A 19,400-nucleotide genomic window follows, 5' to 3' on the forward strand; every position below is an offset into this window, starting at 1 on the left:
AGGTGTGTCCTCGTTTTGTAGCTGTAATCTTGGTAATTATTGTGCAATAGTGATATCCTCAATATCAGCAGTACATCTGTGGAAGCTAACTCTTGCACTACTGAATTGTATCATGCCCACAGCATCAATGGCACAGTTGTGCCCACTGACAATAAATGTCTCTTTTCTGCAGGTCCCTCTGGTGTAACTGCAAGGCAGCATCTCCATGCTGGTGAGTGTGTAATACCATTACCTTTAATACTCTTGATACTAACAGTAATAATAGTCTGAAGCAGTAGTGCTATGTGTTTGATTGCAGGTGTGTTTGTGTCTGTGGGTTGATATCTCATATACTGAGGTGTGTGCATGTGTGCATGTGTGCATGTGCGCATGTGTGCATGTGTGCATGTGCGCATGTGTGCATGTGCCCATGTGTGCATGTGTGCATGTGCCCATGTGTGCATGTGTGCATGTGCCTATGTGCGCATGTGTGAATGTGTGCATGTGCCAATGTGTGCATGTGTGCATGTGTGCATGTGCCCATGTGTGCATGTGTGCATGTGTGCATGTGCGCATGTGTGTATCAGTGGTGACATTATGTACACATTGTAAACTGTGTTTCCTGTCTTACTCCCACAGGTTCTGGTGCTGCTCTGGTGTCGTGCAGCAGGGAACCTGAATCAGCTGCTGTGGATAGTGATAATGATGATACCTGTGTAATGGCACAGGTAGGTGTGCCAGGGTCCGTCATTGTCAGCCAATTGACACTACACAGCTGTCGACCCCATCAATGTGCACAGTCATCCTGCCAATACATCCTTTGTCACCAATGTCCCTAGGTGATGGACAGGATACAGTGGCATTGACCTGGGTAATGTGGTATTGGTGGCACATGCATCCCCACACAGCAGCCATGGCCAGGGTCCTGACATGGTACCACACAGGCAGACGTCCAGGGGTTCTCGTGGGAGCATCCATGGGTGTACCGCCCCTGTCAGACGTGCCCACAGAGGACTTTCAACCTCAGCTATGTTTCGGGCGGTAATGCAGGCACAGTCACGTATGGAACGGTACACCAGACAGGGTCTGAGGGAGCTGAGAGCATGCCGCACAGCCATGAGTGACAGTATGTGTGATGTTGTGGCTGCCATCCGTAACTTCATTGAGGTTATTAACAGACGTTGGGGGGACACATTAGATCTGTTCCACAACTATATGTCCATGAGCCAGGGCAATGGTGGATGGTTGAGGTGTCGACATGGCCGTACGCCAGCAACAGCAGCAGCTGGCAGCCGTCATGGATAACAACAGGCCTACGGCCGCTCACATAGTGCCAGCAGCAGCCCCAGCAATGCTGGGTCTGTGCTGTCATCAGACCGCCCCAGAAGACCAAGTGCATGTGGCACTGGACAGTCCCAACAGGGACCTGTCTCCAGTCACCAACCACCTGCTTCTGATGACAGTATCTAGTCTGTCTTAGTACCTGATATGGTCCATAGCACCCCTGCCAGGCACAGGTACCGTGTTCATGGCCACAGACAGTGATCTGTATGACCTGGCAGGTACAGTCTGTGGCTGTCCACAAACACCTGTATATGGCCGCCATGAGGTGGGACTGTGTGCATTCATACACACATGCAAAGTGATAACACCTAGGGCTAACGCATACACGCACACACTGCATCAACATTGCCCCATCTTGTACTGCTATCCCTCACCAACACACACACAAAGACTTGTCAATTGGTTGTATCAGTGGCAGACTCAGGCATTCCAGGTACACACCCTGTGCATATGATGAAACTGTGCCACCTCCTGCAATCTGTAAAATTGGTGCAAGAACAGGTTAACATGGTGCTGATGCACAGGGTGACTACATACACGTGTTGTAATAGTATGATGTTCACAACAGTACAGTGTAATGATATCATTGTAGGTGTATACCAGCATGCCTGATGCAGTTACAGTATGAATGTCATTGTATTGTTTTGTAACCCCATAGTAATTACCACAGTGTTCTGTCTGCACATCTTTGTATACTGGTGGTGAGGCTGTCAAGGGATGGCCACCTACATAGGTAGCACAGGGGATACAACAATGTACATATTGATACTCAATGATGGTCATGTCAACTGTGAGTTGCATGCTGTCCACACATGACTCTGCAATGCGGATGTTTCAGGATGTTGATATCTGTGCAGTACTACACAACAGGTTCAAGGGTCACAAGAGCACACTAGCACTACAAGGTCACACCTCATACCATGTATGACAGCACCAAAACACAGAACTAACTATGACAGGAGGGAGAGTGTCCATACATGTCAAGGATACTGTGGTGCCAGGACAGGTAGCATACATCATACTAAGTCTGGAACTGCTGAGTGAGGGCTCAGTGTCTGTTATTTGACATGTGTATTATTACAGGTATGAGCACTTGGGTATCAGCCCAGTTATTCAACATTACGAAGGTACGTGGTCTATACACTTGTGGGGGGGGGGCGGCTGGACCCAGCCCGTCTGACCTGTGAATATCTGGGTACTGGCTTATAGTGCCTGCATATATGCACTGTTACCAACTGGAAGTCGTACACCTTGTTTGTTTTAGCATAGTCTACATACAGGCCTGCTGTCTGTAGCTTTGTTTGTATGCATGTTTGCTTGTTATGTTCCTGAAACACTGATTCCACCTGCAGTATGGATTTACAGTGCCTCTGTGGATCCCTAGTGACATCTGTATTGCTTACTGTACTGATGTCCATGTCTCACTTGACAGAACATCACTGTTTGTCCTGTTTGCATGTAGCTTGCCTGTAACACATTGCATATGACTTACCTTGCATTTGCTCAAGACAGCATTCATATATGCCAGCACTAACAAATCAGGAGCACTACACCCTCACATAGTCACCTTGAGTACCTTGTTCCCCATTGGCCCTATGTGTCATTACTTAGTATGGGATTCACAATGCTATGGTAGCTTGTGCAAAGGTCACCTGTCGATCTACTCTCAGGTCCAGTTGGTGAATCTGTGAGTCATGTAGCAATGTTACAGCTGCCTCATGTACACAGACAACCCTCTCCCCTTCCCATACACGTACAACACATGTGAGAGATGCAACCACATAGCCAAACTGGGGGCTAAGCTCTGTTAACTCAGCACTGGCATTCCCTGTCAGGTGCAGTGGGATACTACAGTGAATACAGTACCACTCTCGCATAGACCTGCCACGACCGCAATCCAAACACAGAAACACACAGGTACATTATTGGACTCTCAGAATAGCATCCTGCCTGAGCAGCTGACACCTGCAAAGCAGACACACAAGCAAACGTTAAGCCAGAGAAGAGCACATGCAACACATAGCTCACAAAGCCTGTGTGCCAAACAGTCACAGGCCATACGGCTTGACAACACACCTGCTACAGTTGTATGAGGTACCTCTATTGTCAGGTACACTGAGGTCCTGCTCACCAGGCTGAACAAGGTGATGGTCACGCTGAGCTGCCCATCGGGCACTATGATCCACCATATAACACAAGCATACCAGTCATTCCAAGGCATGTAGAAGTATGACGCAGTCATTGTCTGTGTCAGTGTGTATGACCTCTGATGCACCTCCCTGGACTTTATGTTAGGGGACATAGAGGGGCTCTCTGAGCTTGTGGCACAGGCTGGTATGACCCTGGCCTTAAGTAGCATCTCATCCTCACCAAGAATGCTGCCACAATATGTAGACAGGATCATCAGTTTCTGCAATTAACGTATGTTTCAGTGACATTCAAAGGGGATCCAATGCCTGTCAGTGTGGGACTATATGCTGGACAAGCCACATCGCTTTGCTTGGGACAGCTTGCACCTGTCACCCATGGGCCATTGTATATTGGCAGAGGCTGTTGCTACACACATAGTGCCTTTGTATGCAAGGCTGACATTACATAGCCATCTACACAGGTATCACATGGGATAAGACATTAATAGAAATGCTACTAAACAGCAGCAGTGTAAACCTCAAGATGCATGCAGTGGAAACTGTCCTTAGCATGGGGTACAGCAATATCCATGCAGTAAAAGACTCCAGGTACAAGGCTCCCAGGTGCACACCATCAGTGCCATGTCATTCCTGATACCATGCTTGTCGTCCCCTACACATGCACCAAACCAGAACAGGGGGGTTGTATCCAAAGGCACCTCAGATACACACACACCCAGGTTGGTGGCACTGCACAAAGAATCAGAGCCTATCCATGTGCAACTAACAGTGGGTTAGACTGCCTTCAGGTTCATAGCCTGGCACACACCACACTCCCATACCCAGGAAACCCACTTGGCCTTCCTGACAACACTGGGAATATGACGGTCTCTACACACATCATTATATGGTTGTACTGCGACTACCCAAACATAGAGTGTGAGCATTACTCTAGCTCCAAGACCCTATTTGAAGGGTTCTTAGCATTCATTTCCTGCATTGCTATAGTACAACTTGTTACCACTCCCACAAGAGGTGACAACATGCTGCACCTGTTCATCACCAACATGTGGACTATATGCTCCAGACCAGTCATGTATCCCTCGCTGGTGGGATGACACCATCTACAACCCACACTGTCTTGTCACATACCACATGCAGCCCCTGCACAGAACACCACAGTCATACAGTTGTCTGATGCATATTCCATATATTCACATGAGGCAGGCTTCGGACAAGGAAACTATTGCAGTTCACAGGTACATATGTGTAGGTGGCACACACATACATCATGTGTGCATTGACATTACTGATATAATGTATGTCATGCAATATTGGGAACAACACCCCACACACATATGGACAAACTGTGTGACAAAACTACACATGGCATTTGTAGGATACAAACCCCTACCTATGTTAGATCATTTGTGAGAGACGCGGTATGCTGACATCATCAGTGTTTAGACAGTGGAATATGCAGCATGTGTTGTGTAGTAATAGTTGCCAAAAGGGACATTTCTCTTATACATGGAATTGCACACACTACTCCCCCACACACATTCACACACACACTGTGCATTTGCGGGATTCAAACCTCTACCTAACTATGTTATGACACTTGTAAGAGACGCAGTAGCAGAGCATGCTATTTGCATTATTGGGAGCATTGCTTTCTCCTGCTGTACTTATAGGGTGCTGACATCATCAGTGTTTAGACAGTGGAATATGCAGCATGTGTTGTGTAGTAATAGTTGCCAAAAGGGACATTCCTCTTACACATGGAATTGCACACACTACTCCCCCACACACATACTGTGCACTTGCAGGATTCAAACTCCTACCTAACTATCTTATGACACTTGTGAGAGACACAGTAGCAGGGCACGCTATTTGCATTACTGGGAGGATTGCTTTCTCCTGCTGTACTTATAGGGTGCTGACATCATCAATGTTTAGACAGTGGAATATGCAGCATGTGTTGTGTAGTAATAGTTGCCAAAAGGGACATTTTTCTTACACATGGAATTGCACACACTACTCCCCCACACACATTCACACTGTGCACTTGCAGGATTCAAACCCCTACCTAAATATGTTATGACACTTGTGAGAGACACAGTAGCAAGGATTGCTTTCTGCTGTTGTTTATAGGGTGCTGACTGATCGGGTCGGTGTACACAGCGGAATATGCAGCATGTGTTGTGTAGTAATAGTTGCCAAAAGGGACATTTCTCTTACACATGGAATTGCACACACTACTCCCCCACACACTGAGCACTTGCTGGATTCAAACTCCTACCTAACTATGTTATGACACTTGTTAGAGATGCAGTAGCAGAGCGCGCTATTCACGTTACTGGGTATAATTTCTGCTCCTGACATATGTATAGTGTGCTGACATCATTATGGATGAAGGGGTATGTACATCTGTTACTATCCATCAGTACAGGGGAGAGCATATCTATGCATTAACTTTGCACAGGCACAGTGGCCTACTGTACTGTGGAGGCAGATGCCAAATACACTGTGGATAGCCTTCTGTATTCCCTAGGGACAACAGTCTAGTATTGCACTCTACGGCCATATGTTTACCTGTCAGATGCAAGTATCTGTTGCTCATATACTGTTTGTGGGTCTTTATTGCCATAGCCTTCCCTACCTCTATAGCAACGTGTGTACTCTGGGAGATGTTTGCATATTAGTGGGATCCAGTACTTTACTTATGTCTCTGTTGTAACTTCAATGTGTGCACTGGGCAGATGTCTGTATTGTGGGAGGTTCCTGTGTTAGCACATAGAAATGCCAGATATGTGTGTGCAACTGCTGAACTGTGACATGGCCTAAGTGTGTGAGCATGCCCAGTTCGCAGTTTGTATGGCTTCTTGACTGACACGTCTCATTTATCTAAGTGTGCGAGCATGCCCAGTGTGACCTTTCCTTATGTTGGGATCTGTGGACCACCACATTTGTTTTTGTGTGTGGACGCCATGTATATATCACATGTACAGTTGAGTGTTGGACATCAGGTTGTGTTCTTACTGCCCAACTGCTTTGTGTCTGAACCTAACAGGCATTATGCTGTGCCTGCAGGGTTGCCATGGGATACTTTGCATACAGTTGTCATCATCCTTCCCTGCTGACCAAACCGTTGTATTGTCGTATAGTGTACTGGTACAGTACTTTCACTGTGGTGGTCAGTATAATCAGTTTCAGTCCTATCACTGCTTGTAATATTTATAGTGAGCACACCAGACTGGTTGAGGGCCAGTTGTGCAGATATGACCATGTTGCATTTTGTTCAGATATGGACAGCATAGTACATGATTGTCCGACATTGTTAATGTATTCCACAACTTGTGTGGACAGTGACAAACAATGGCCATGTGCCCTAGTCCATTTGTAATGCTAGTCAGAGAGTGTTTGTCCTTCAACACACATTTACTGGTGTTTGCCATGACATATGTCACGGTTAGTGTGCTGTGCCTCTGTCTACCCGTGACATACAGGTGATATCCAGGGTACACCTACCATCTCCCATCCAGTCATCATGATTCCTCTGGATGACAGTCACTGAAGGACTCCCTGGATATCCTGTAGTGGGAGTTTAGTCGTGAGTGGAGTGAGCTTCTGGGTTATGGACCAATCGGTACAGCATGTCCTGTTTATGTCTGTGCTGGGGTTCAGGCCTGTCAGCTGCATAGGTCACCAGCATTCAGTGTTTACATGGTGCCAAATGTCCATTGATACCAGGTTGGTCATGGCTCTATACATCAGGCTCAGTTCACCTCCAGCCAGGCAGTATGGCACTGTGTGGAGCTGCAGTTCCTTTAATCAGGCAACACATGGCATCTGTTACAGCTCTGCGATCCTCCTGGTGGGGTATTTGTGTGGTCTTTCCAGTTGCTGCAGGTGTCTCCTATGGTACATCCCTGAAGGGCCATTGTACACAATTGTGAGGCTGCTGATGGATGACTGGAGTGGCACATTGACCTACCCTAACCAAGCTGTGCTTACCTTCATGATTAGGTGGGTATATGGTATGTTTCTGTAACCACTACAGACACATGGTTGTCACATGCAGGATATCTATCACCTTGTGTCCCCATGTCTCTTATTGCTCCTGATGTACTTACTGGGTTAACACCTATGTGGTAATTTCTGGCCATGTACTGTGTTTCCACAGGGGTTGACTATACACTATTCTGCATTTAGCTTGTTGACATGGCTGTGGCACCACTTGTGTGTTTCTATGTGTGCCTTTTGTAGGTTGCTTGTGTCAGCTGGAGGGTCTGATATGGTGGGCAGTTTGTAGTCATCTGTGAACCTGTTCAGACAGAGTCCTTCCATGTTGGCCTGTACCTATGTGACATATATAGCATACAAGAGAGGTCCCAGAACCATGCCTTGTGGGTTGCCAGTTGTACCTGGTTTGCAGTCTGCCATGGCTGCAGCATGTCTGACCAGGTCAGTTCTGTCCTTGAGCTGGTTTGCAACCCATCTACTTGCATAGGGGGTTATAGTTAGGCTGGTGAGCTTATCTGTACCGCCAACTAGGGTATTGTATGGAAGGGTTTAGCAAGGTCCAGATAGGCTGTGTGATCCACATTCCCCACATCAATGGTCTTGGTGCATGTTTCACATGAGTCAGACATGTGTAAGGGGCAGGATCTGCCCTATGACAGCCACACTGGGTAGGGTCCAATGTCTGTAGGTACCCAATCTCATTATTCTTGGGATCCATGATCATCCTCTCCATTACTTTGCCAACCTAGATAGTCAGGGTTGAAGGGTGATAGTTTGCAGTATCCATTCAGGCACCACCTTTGTGGTGAGGGACCACTGTTGCTGTACACTGCTCTTTGGGTACATATCCTGTGGTAGGACTGATAGTGCACAGTACTGCTATTTGCTGTTCCATTCTTCTTACAGTACATGTTGGACACAACCCAGGACACCATCTGGTACCATTGATGCTGTGTGCTATGCTTTGTGGATGCTGGATGTTACCTCAGCATCTGCAATGTCCGGGGGCCAGCACTCTCCTGGGATAGATATTTGGCAGTTAGGTGCTGGTGGGAAGTTTGGAAGGAATCTGTTCGGTAGGCTGTTGGCAATGTGTGTGGGTTTGGTGTATTGTTTGTGATATTAGAGTGCTGCAGAGCATATCTGTGGATTATTACCATGGTTCCTACCATCAGGTAGGGCAGTTGTGTGACAATCCTTTGTGTCCTGCACAATTTGTATCATCATAGGTTCATAGGTTCATACTAGGCTATCTGCCCTGGCCTTGTTTGAGCACGGACAGACTGTGTGTGGGTCTCGACACCCCTTGCAATGTGCATATTATGCCCGTTTTTTTTTTACTTTACTAGATGTGACACAGGGATGGCCCCCAGTGTACACCTACTATCTCCCATGTACTTCACCAGATTTCTCTTGTTGAGTTTGAGTGTGGAGCTCAGCCTATCATGGACTGGGATTCTGTTCTAGAGTGTCAGGAGCCTCTGGGTTATGTATCTGTCCCTCCAGCACATCCTATTAATCTATGAGTGGAGGTTTAGATATCTCACTGTGGTATGTCTGCTGGATTTGGGGTTTCTGCAGTGAAGCATGTCCATTCATTCTGGATTGGACATGGCCTTGTACATCAGGCATACATCACCTCTGACTGGGCAGTATGCTTCTGAATTGGGCTATGGTTTCTTCAGCCAGGCTGCAGATGTCCAATGTTTGGACCCTTTATCCTGTTGATGAGGTACATTTGGGGTCTTTCTAACTGCTGCAGGTGTAAGGTAAGGTAAGGTACATCCGAACTGGGGCATTGTTGTCACATATGGGCCTGATAAGGGAAGAGTATGGGGGCACAGTGACCTCTCTAGCTCTACATGTGCATCCTTTCATATTAAGGTGGGCAATATAGCAGGTCTTCCTGGCCACCTTGGCAATGTGAGTGTCACATGACAGGTTACCGTCCACTTGTGTCCCTAGGTCCCTGATTACTTCTTCCATACATAATGGATTGCCTCCTATGTCATACTTTGTGTGTGCCTTGTTTGGTATTTGTTGAGACATTCATACTCTGCAGTGTCTTCAGGAAGGCTAGCTGGGGTACCTGGGTTTGTGTCTGTGGTCTGTAACAGGCTTCAAACAGGTACACAGTTTGAGTCAGTGTTACTTGCCCATGGATAGTCCATGCTGCTTCCTGCTGTGGTACCAACCTGTGGTTGTGGTTATCCTTGATAATTACTGGTAGCCACACTCCTATTGTCGTGTGTTCCATGTTTTGGAGCTGTAGAGCATGGTATGAGGCATATCCTGGTAGTATTAGGGTGCTCTTCTGGGCCTTGACCCAGGTTTCTGTTACAGAACACATATTACCATTCTGCATGCTGTGGTGGGTTTGGTCTGCATGCAGCTTGCAGGTTAGACATCTGGCGTTGGGTAGCATTACGTCCAGGTTATTATCCCTTGTGCTACCTATGGTGGTGGGTTTGTGTTTCTGGACTTACCTATTCCAGGCGCAGTGGGGGTGACAACAGCCTTTGCCAGTATCCACACAGCCAGGTGTGCTAGGTGCATGCCATCCCTAGCAGGTGGAGCATCATGTCTTGCTCAGCATGTCAGCCCAGGCTGTCAGCCATGTGTTCCCCCTTGCTAACAGCAATACCTCAGCCAATTATTGTACTTGATCTTGTTGTCTTCATAGTGTGACATCATGCTTGGTGAGGGTGAGATGTTAGGTAGGGTCTTCATGTTTGCATATACTAGATGGTGTTACATTGCTTAACACATGGAAATCATGCCTCAGGTGGTGCTGCAGGGCTGCCTCTGTCGGATGCACATACTACACTCCCTGTACATGTTTGAGAGCAGGTTGTGTCATGTTAGGCGTCCCTGTTACTATATGAGTGAGTCAGAGAGGGGTATCATTCCCAGGGTTCCTACTGAGCCAGTGTATGTGCTATGCGTTGCCTCTTTGCCAAGGCCAGGGCATACTGGCATGCCTCCTTCTGCCTACTGGGGCAGGCTCAGGTTGTTCCTCCTCTGAGTCACGCTCTGTCTATGATGGCCTTGGCAATGGTGGGGGGCTGTTTGGCCCAGCCCTATGCTGGTCCTGCTGCTGCTGTTTTCACAGAATCATATTATGTAGCATAGCACATACCATGACAATTTGGGTACATGTAGTTGGTGAGTACTGCAAGGCTCCACCAGATGTGTCCAGGCACCGGAACCGTGACTTTAGCAGCCCAAACACATGCTCTATTACATTACGTGTTTGTGCGTGTGCCTCATTATGGCGTTCCTGTTCGGGTGTGTGCACGTTTCTGATGGGTGTCATCAGCCACGGCTCCAGTGCATATCCTGCATCCCCCACTAGGTGACCATGTGGGATATTGGCAAATGTCTGGTACAGCTGCATCAAATGCCAGATATGGGAATCATAGTAGCTCCCAGGGCAGCCAGCACACACATTCATTATTATGCCCTGGGCATCACACATGACCTGGTAGTTGATGGAGTGGAAGCCCTTGCGGATAATGTAGGCCCTAGCCCGCTCACTGGCTGGTGCTTTGATGCATATGTGTGTGCAGTCTATTGCACCCACTACCTCAGGGTATTCTGCTATTTTCTGGAAGAGACACATATTGCTGGCCAATACCTCATGGGCATTGGGGAAATATACATGCTCACCGACATGTGCTGACATGGCATCCAGGAACTGGTGCAGTACCCTGGAGGCTGATGCCTGTGATATCCCCATCATATCACCAGTTGGTCTCTGGAAGGTGCCTGTTGCTAGTATTCTTAGGCCAACACATACCTTGGTTTCCACTGGGTTGGGTTCCCCTCTGTTGGTTCTGTGTGTGAGGCGTGGCCTGCACAGCTCAAAAATTTACTGCAGGAGGTCTCTGTCCACTCTATAGCGTTCCACTATCTCCAGTTCATGTAACCCCTGGTAGGTGACCCTGGGCCTGTACACTCTTCTCCGTCTCCTCACTGTGGGTTGTCTGGCAGCATTTGCATTGTCACCACCCTCAGCAAGTCTCCTATGTCTCCTTATAACAGCTATGGCAGCCCCTACCATGTTTGGTCTGAGTGCAGCTTTTTCAGTTTTCACTTCTACTAGCTTACTCCTGTCTTGCAGTGTCTCTTGAGAGAAACATACTGCAATGCTGTTTTCAGTGTTTTAAGTGCTGGGCTGGGATTGTATTCTGCCTGTGTAATTGCCTGCTTCTAATTGTTTTCACCTGCTAGCTCTACCAGTATTCCCTGCTAGTTTCCTACTATTTCTTCTGCTTCCTTTTTCCTCTCTGTTTCCTCAGGGGGGAGCAGCGCGCATACAAGCAAAAACATGCTCACAGTGGCTACCACACGCGCACACATGCTTACACGGACTAGAATCTGCTTATTCAGGTTAAAACGTGCGCACACCAGCACAAACAGGTTTACAGATCTTTAAACAGGCTCCTACATGCTTACTCTGCCTTACAAGCGTGCACTCTGTCTTATTTGCGCCTCCCAGCGCGCACACGCTCGCATGCACGTACAGCAAGGAACTTTGGTGTTGGCCACAGTGTACACCTTCCATTTCTTGACTTTCCCATGCTTATCTGTTGACACTCCTCTTTTTATGCTGTGTGATTGACATCTTTCACATACCACTTTGCTCCAATGAGCTTGATTTCTTCCTGACGTTCCCCCCTGTGATGTCACCTATCTCCTACTCTGTTACTCCCCCTTATGTAACTCTTACACTACATGGAATGTGCTCATTTGCTATGTGACAGTGTGATTCACTATCCTACCACTCATTTACATAGGATTGCCTACTAATGCTTAGTTACATGTCTTACACTCAGCTTCCCCCCTTAGCAACCACTAGACGGTGGCCGTGCTGTTTTTGTTCTGCTAGTCCCTGCATTGCAAATCCTTGCATTACATAAAACCCACATTTGTGGGTTTCAAACCTTTATTTTTCTGTCTTATATAGCACAGCCCGTTTGCGGGGGGCTGCGCTGTGTTTAAACCTCGCCGATCGCCGAAAAAAAAAATTATTTTATTTCATGTTTGCATCGGGTTACCGTGCCAATGGCCACATATTTGGCCATTGGTATGCTGACTGCAACATTTGCACACTTTATTTGGAGCTGTCATGGCTCCATTGTGTTATTTGCAGTAACGTACTCAGTTGTCAACTGAGTACATTTCTGCACCTAACACGACTCTTACACGGGCTGGTTTCAGCTTCGTGGATCAGTAATCTAACTCATTTGCATGCCTTTTGGCTGCAAGTGAGGTGATTAGCATATCCACGCCCTGCCCATGTAAGAGTCATTTTAGCTGGTCTCTTACACGGGATTTCGGGCTGTTCCTGGATCGCGATGGCTGCATGGAGTCTTACACGACTTTTAGACTCCGTGCAAGCCATCGTGAATCCTGCCCATTGTCTCTTTGTTGTTAATAGTCACCCCTCTAGAGCTATTAGGAGGTGATACAGGAAAATAATCCTTGCTGGAGGTTTTAATGGTTCTTTATGATTTATTTTTGGCAGAAATAACCCTGCAAGTGAAGGACATATTAAAGCAAAAAAAAGGTAATAAAAGCAGACAATAGTCATCATGTGCTAGTTGACATCTGTAGACTGAAGTGTTCAGGCAGCAGAATTCATTATATTTTGATTTCTGCTAATTTAAGTAGTGTTATTATAGATTATACAACTATTACAATATCATGTTCTGTTCATGAGGCTGTTCTTTTATGTTTGTTTTCCACTTAGTGCGTTAATACAAGGCCAGGATGGAGGGTAGACCCATTCATTTTTAAGGTAAAGTATGTTAACGCAGTAGATAGCATATAGTGTTTCCCACTGTTTTTCTACAAAGCCACATACTTATTTGTCTGGTAGATTTCACTCAAAATGGAGATTAAAACCCTCTGTAGCATATCCAAAAACATTTTAGCTCAATCCTTCACAAGCAAATTAAAAATCTTGAACAGGAGACAGCTAGCCTGTGCACTGTGTCTTCTATAAGGGAATATAAAAATGTTCAAAGTTAAACATTACAACAGACTAGAAATCTTATATGTAAGTGACATGAGCTGCACTCAGGCATTGGCAGAAGATAACTACCCAGGGAAATTACTGGGCAACAAGCTAAGGCTGAGAAGGAGAACCGTTATTACTCCTGGCATTAGGTAGTCTTGCTGTGAGAATTTAATTAATTTCCCTAAAGTCATTAATGAAGCATATGGCAGTTTTTTCACAATTTAAACAATGACCCAGCTGATTCTAATGTGCCTTTGGAGGGCATTCAAAAAATTCTCTCAAAATTTAACTTACCTAATTTGACTAATGCTAAGTTAAATTGCTTAGATGACCCAAACTCTAATGAAGAGGTAAAATAACTATTGTGTCTCTTAAAAAAGGAAAGGTCCTAGGCCTAGATGGCCTTAATGCTGAGCTGTATGTGACCTTTATGGAGGTTTTATCTCCCAGTCTTACTTGCCTGGTTCAGTCTTTTCACTTCTCTCAATCAGTCAAGCTCTCCTCATTGTCTTCTACCATTTGGTAAAGACCCCACTCTTCCATCTAATTATAGACCTGTATCACTTATTAATGTTGATGTCAAATCTTATGCTGACATCTTAGCTAAAAGATGGGAATCACTCCTTCCTTTTCTAATTTTGGATATGCAACATGGCGTTATACAGGGCAGAGTTTTGCTGATCATCACAAAACTTTCTTTATACTATCACCACAGAACCTTACTACTCTACCATCACAGAAACTTACTAGTATACGATCACAGAACTTAGTACTATACCCTCAAAGAACCTTACTACTATACCTCCAAGGTCTTAAATCTTTTTTGAATCCCAGTGAAGCTTTATTTGTAAACTTTTAGAAAGCTTCTGCTACTTTTCATTGGCTGTAAATCTGGCCAGTGATGAATCAAATGGGTTTCCCAACTTATGATTTTCAAGCAGGCCAAGAGTTATAACATTCTGCACATGGTTATTTCATTATTAATGGATTATTTCTCCTCTCTTTCCCATTAAAACTATGCACCTCCAGAAGGTCCTCCTTCCTCAGATCTCTAAAACCTTTGAACAGATTGTTACATTTCTCACCTCAGATCTCTGATTGCACCCATTTAAATATAGAAAACAATAAGCTTTTGCTTGTTTATGATTGTGTGATTCTTACAAGTACTCAGACTTTGACCTTCCAAACTTAATAGAAGTACTAACAGAACAGTTAGGCTAAAAGGCCAACTTCACCAAAACTAAATTCTTCTGATCTAATAATGAGGCATAATAGTTCACATACACCCTCATTCCCCTTTACTTAGGCCACAGCCATACAAAGGTTCTTCAGTGTAAAACTACATATCAAAATTCAACAGATTAATTAAGATTAATTTTAGGGATATTTGAATTAAGGTTTTCTATGAGTCCTCACTTGGAATAAACTGCATCTCTTTTTGATAGGTAGCTGCTATGAAGATGTTTGCAGCTGCATTATTATTGTATGTATATTGTCACACCTCATAAGAACTCTGACTAAAGAAGGTTAATCTACTGTAAGATAACTTTGAGGCAGTAAGAGGGAATGAATTAATAAGGGGTTTACAACTGCAGCTACATTCTATATGTCTTGGAACTCCTGACTAGAGTAAATATGAAATGGATTTCTTATTATCTCTCATTTTTTTCTATAGATCAGACTTCCTTATCAAGATGGATATCAACTGATGGCTGTATCCTAATCTTAAATTCTTGTTCCTCTTGGGGATTAAGCTGCTACCCTATTTCTTTACCTAAGTATCTACAGATATGACATTCATTATGTCAATCACATCCTGCCTTACAAGCTTTTTCTAATACTCTTCCTTGGAGTACCACATGGGATTTAGCTGTCCCCTTTTGAGGAAACTACTGCTTTAATTGGTAGCATCCCCCCTTGACAGATTGAGAATGGAAGAATCTTGGTATTAAATGGGTGAGTGATTTAACCTCTTGTTTTGAAGGATGCCAGATTTGCTAGTTCTGAATGTTTACTATCCACTTAGGGCCTACCTAGATCCTCCTTCTGAAAATGATTACAACTTAGGTATATGCTGCAAGATTGTCACTGACCAATAAACTTTTGCAGGTTTAAGCTCCCTTGAGGGTACCTCTCAAAACTATCTTAACATGTTGTCTTTTCTCCAAACTAAAAACATCTGACTTTTATGACATTTTGATTTCTAATCATCAGTCTGCAGTTATGGATAACATTAACACCTGATTTGATAAAATAGCTGCAAGAACTTAAATGAACCTACCAACTCCTTCATGAAGAAGGTTCATAAACTCAGGCATCTTTCATATGATTTGAAAAAAACCTCTTTTTTGACAGTGTATAGTGGGATCCTGCACTGTGTGCCTGCAAGGGATTTGTCCAAGATATCCAATGTTATGGGTGTTGAATGAGTGACCCCATGAGTGTGCATAAATGTTGAGATTGCTGGCCCATTCTTCAGCTATTGAAATCCCTCCTAGTGTGGATGCACTATGTTATAGGATTACCTTTAACACACTCTAAACCTTTATTCTGGGAGGCCTCTCATTTATCCAGAACACCAGTCAGGAAGCTTGGAGTATTTGGTGTTTGCAGCTTTGAGCAGTCTTTAGAGAATATATAGCATTGACTTGGAAATTCCTTTCCTTACTTTATCTTAATGAATTATATTCTTGGATAATTAAAACAGGATAATTTCAGTCCAGAAAATCATAAGATAGCACAGATAGTATAGGCCAGATCAGTAACTACTTCTCATTAAGTGATACTGAAAGTTGCTTGGAATAATTTGTCTAACTGGTCTGAAACAAATATCAAATTATGATCATGCCTCATAACAGTGGAGAGATCTTCCTTGCCCCTTGAAGAGAGATTCACTTCAGCTTTTCTTAAGTGTCCTCTGTTGTAAATAGTAATAGTTATCCATTCCATGACTTAAAATGACTATTAATCCTGATCACGTTTTCTCATTCAGTAGATGTAGCAGGTATCATTTATTGTTAAGATGAAATATATGCACAAGAGCTTCCATGTTATTGTTAATATTTGTCTTTCTTTATTAAACGTTTGTATATAGTATGTTTGATATATTGGCTATTCGCTAAAGTTTTTTTTCATGGCAAAATGTAAAGTGCATATTAAATGACTTTTTTATTTTTAGGTAACTCCACATCTAACATTAAAATGTCTAAATTCTGAAAGGAATTTAGATGCATTTCTTGGCTGTAGTCATTTCTAGAATGTGTAATGGAATGAATGCCATAATATTTAGGTAGATAACAGATAATTGTGTTCATTTGCTAGTGATAGTCATCCACAGAGGTACCAACTTAGCACTGGATTCCAAGTTATCCCATGCCTGAGTCCAAAGGATAGGACTCCACCAGTACCTACTCAGTGTATCCTAATAATGACCGGTAGAGCCCTATGCTCAGTTCCAAAAGAGGAAATACTTATTGCAAACAGATTAATTTACCATTGTATACTGGTGATGCTGACCAATATACAAGGCTGTAGTAATGGAGGATGTCACTAATATCCTAACAAATGTTAGTGAAGTGACAGCACCATATGTATGTGAGACTTGGTACTGCAGACAGGACATGGTTGGAAACAAGACAGACTGCTGTACTTAGCTGTACATACATGTGGAGCATATAGTGTTTGCAGTTGTCAGAAGTACAGGAAGGGTTGCTCATCCTGAACCACAAACATTCACCGAAGTCAATAGAGATAGTCATCTCCCAGACTCCTTTGGGAATTGCTCACGGTCAGTAGTAGTGAAAAAACAAAAATATTTATTTTCTTATTCATCTAGTAGACCTGAATGTCTGTCCCTCTTCGTCAATATGGAGAATGCAAGCTATTGGAGCTGTATTCATTATCTGCCCTAGATGCGGAACTGTTGCACTTGACAAAGTCATAATCATGCAGGCAGGCTCCTAGCCTCAGCACCAGTTCTAATATACAGGCTGCACTCATCAGCCCTGCACATTTCACAAGTAAATTGCGATTAGTAAGTAATGATGTTCATTAACATAAAATGTTATAAAAATGATTTGATCTGTGCCTAGTGAAACTCCTTTCGATTCAATACCCTGATGTCATGAGGTATTTGACAGATCAAACCCTGCCACCTAGGATTATGTCATCTCAAGGAGGCAGGGCAAATTGCAGAGTTCTTTGTAGTCTAGTGAAAACAGGATTGTGGATGTTGTTTATGCTTTCTTTGCAGGACTGTTTTTTTTTTTTTTTTTTTGTTAATCTGCCCCTCTCAATTAGAAAATTACATTCCACATTCTTCTTTCATAAAATGAAATCTGAGAATTATACCTGTGATTTTAAGTGCATTTCCAGTCATTAATGTAATGTAATTATCATTACTTACTGCATCTGCACATGCAAAGTTAAAACAGATTCTAAGTAATCAAAAAAGCAAACTGACAGCATTGCAAATAGAAAATGTATGTTATGATATGTGTGTTCTTTGATCAAAAATGCCAAATTCCATGATGAACTCGGGTATTTTTTTCCAAGACTCGTGGTGTACAGCTGTTGGATTTTCTGGTATTTTTTCACAGAGAAAAATAAAAAAAATGTTGCCTGTTAATCCTCGACTTGATGAATGAGGGAATGAACAAATTTATTTATTTATTGATTTTAGCAGTGTGATATGAGGGTGACAAGGTAGGCATGCGTATGATACTTTTTGCATATATAAAATTAATAAGGGTAATATTTATAGGTATGGTGCACACTAAGAAACGATTGAGTTTTATGAAGAGATATGTGTGCCATGGATCACATTACAAAGAAACCCTTTTATGAAGTTGGCTTATTAGATACAGTAGTGTGCATCATTACATAGTACTCATATAGACAGATAAACTGTCCTGCATTCAAATGTTGTAAAATCCAAATCCAGGAAGACCAAATCAAACCTCATATTCTGTTGTATCTCACATAACAATAGTGTTGGAGGTAGCTAAAAGCAACTGTGGATATCATAGTGCAGGCTATTTAGCACAGAAACAATCCCCACTACCCTGGCATGCAGATACAGTGCATATCTGATACAAAACCACTGCACTGGGTATGCATATTTGAAGAGTTTGCAGCAGAATGCTTGCAGAAACACTTGTTCATCTACTCCCTGCACATCCCAAACAGATTGCTATGGCTGCCACAAATACAAAGCAGATTATCACAAGCTGAAGCACTGTTGCAGGAAAGGAAAATGTAGGCTACCTACAGATAATTATTATTTGAGCTTTGTGAAATGAATAGGTCAATGGAGGTCCTTGATTTTTTTACAGGAGACAAGATGCATAGCATATAAGACCATCAACTCTACCTATTGACCTGCCTAAAAGTTTATCAGTTTTGAGGCTGGGGTGTGGTATGCAGATATAAATGGCCAGATATGTATATTGTCTGTCAAATGTGCTTCCCTTCCAGCCTGCCATTGTTGTGTGTATCTGTTTATATCTATGAAAGATGGGGCAGTGTTACTATGGGGGGAACCCTCCACTGCCCATGGCAGGGCTAGACACCTGGCAGCATGAACATTGGCTTTATATGATGGTCACTGTTGATGTGAAACACTTACCCCATGTGCAAAAATGTGAAAAAGGAGATTTTGGATGAATGGATGGATGGATGGATGGATGGATGGATGGATGGATGGATGGATGGATGGATTGATGGACATCCAATTGTCCTTTGGAGCCTTCTGATGCAGCTCTAGCATGTGATGTTTCATACATGCATTGTACGATTGGGTAGGTATGACACACTTGAAATTATAGCACCTGCCAGCTTGGTTTTCTATTGCTGTCGTCAGAGGAAGTTCAGAGGTGGCATGGTCCAGCATAGTCAAA

The sequence above is a fragment of the Protopterus annectens genome, chromosome 3.part1 (genome assembly GCF_019279795.1).
Source record: "Protopterus annectens isolate FY-2018-M chromosome 3.part1, PAN1.0, whole genome shotgun sequence".
Taxonomy (NCBI): domain Eukaryota; kingdom Metazoa; phylum Chordata; order Ceratodontiformes; family Protopteridae; genus Protopterus; species Protopterus annectens.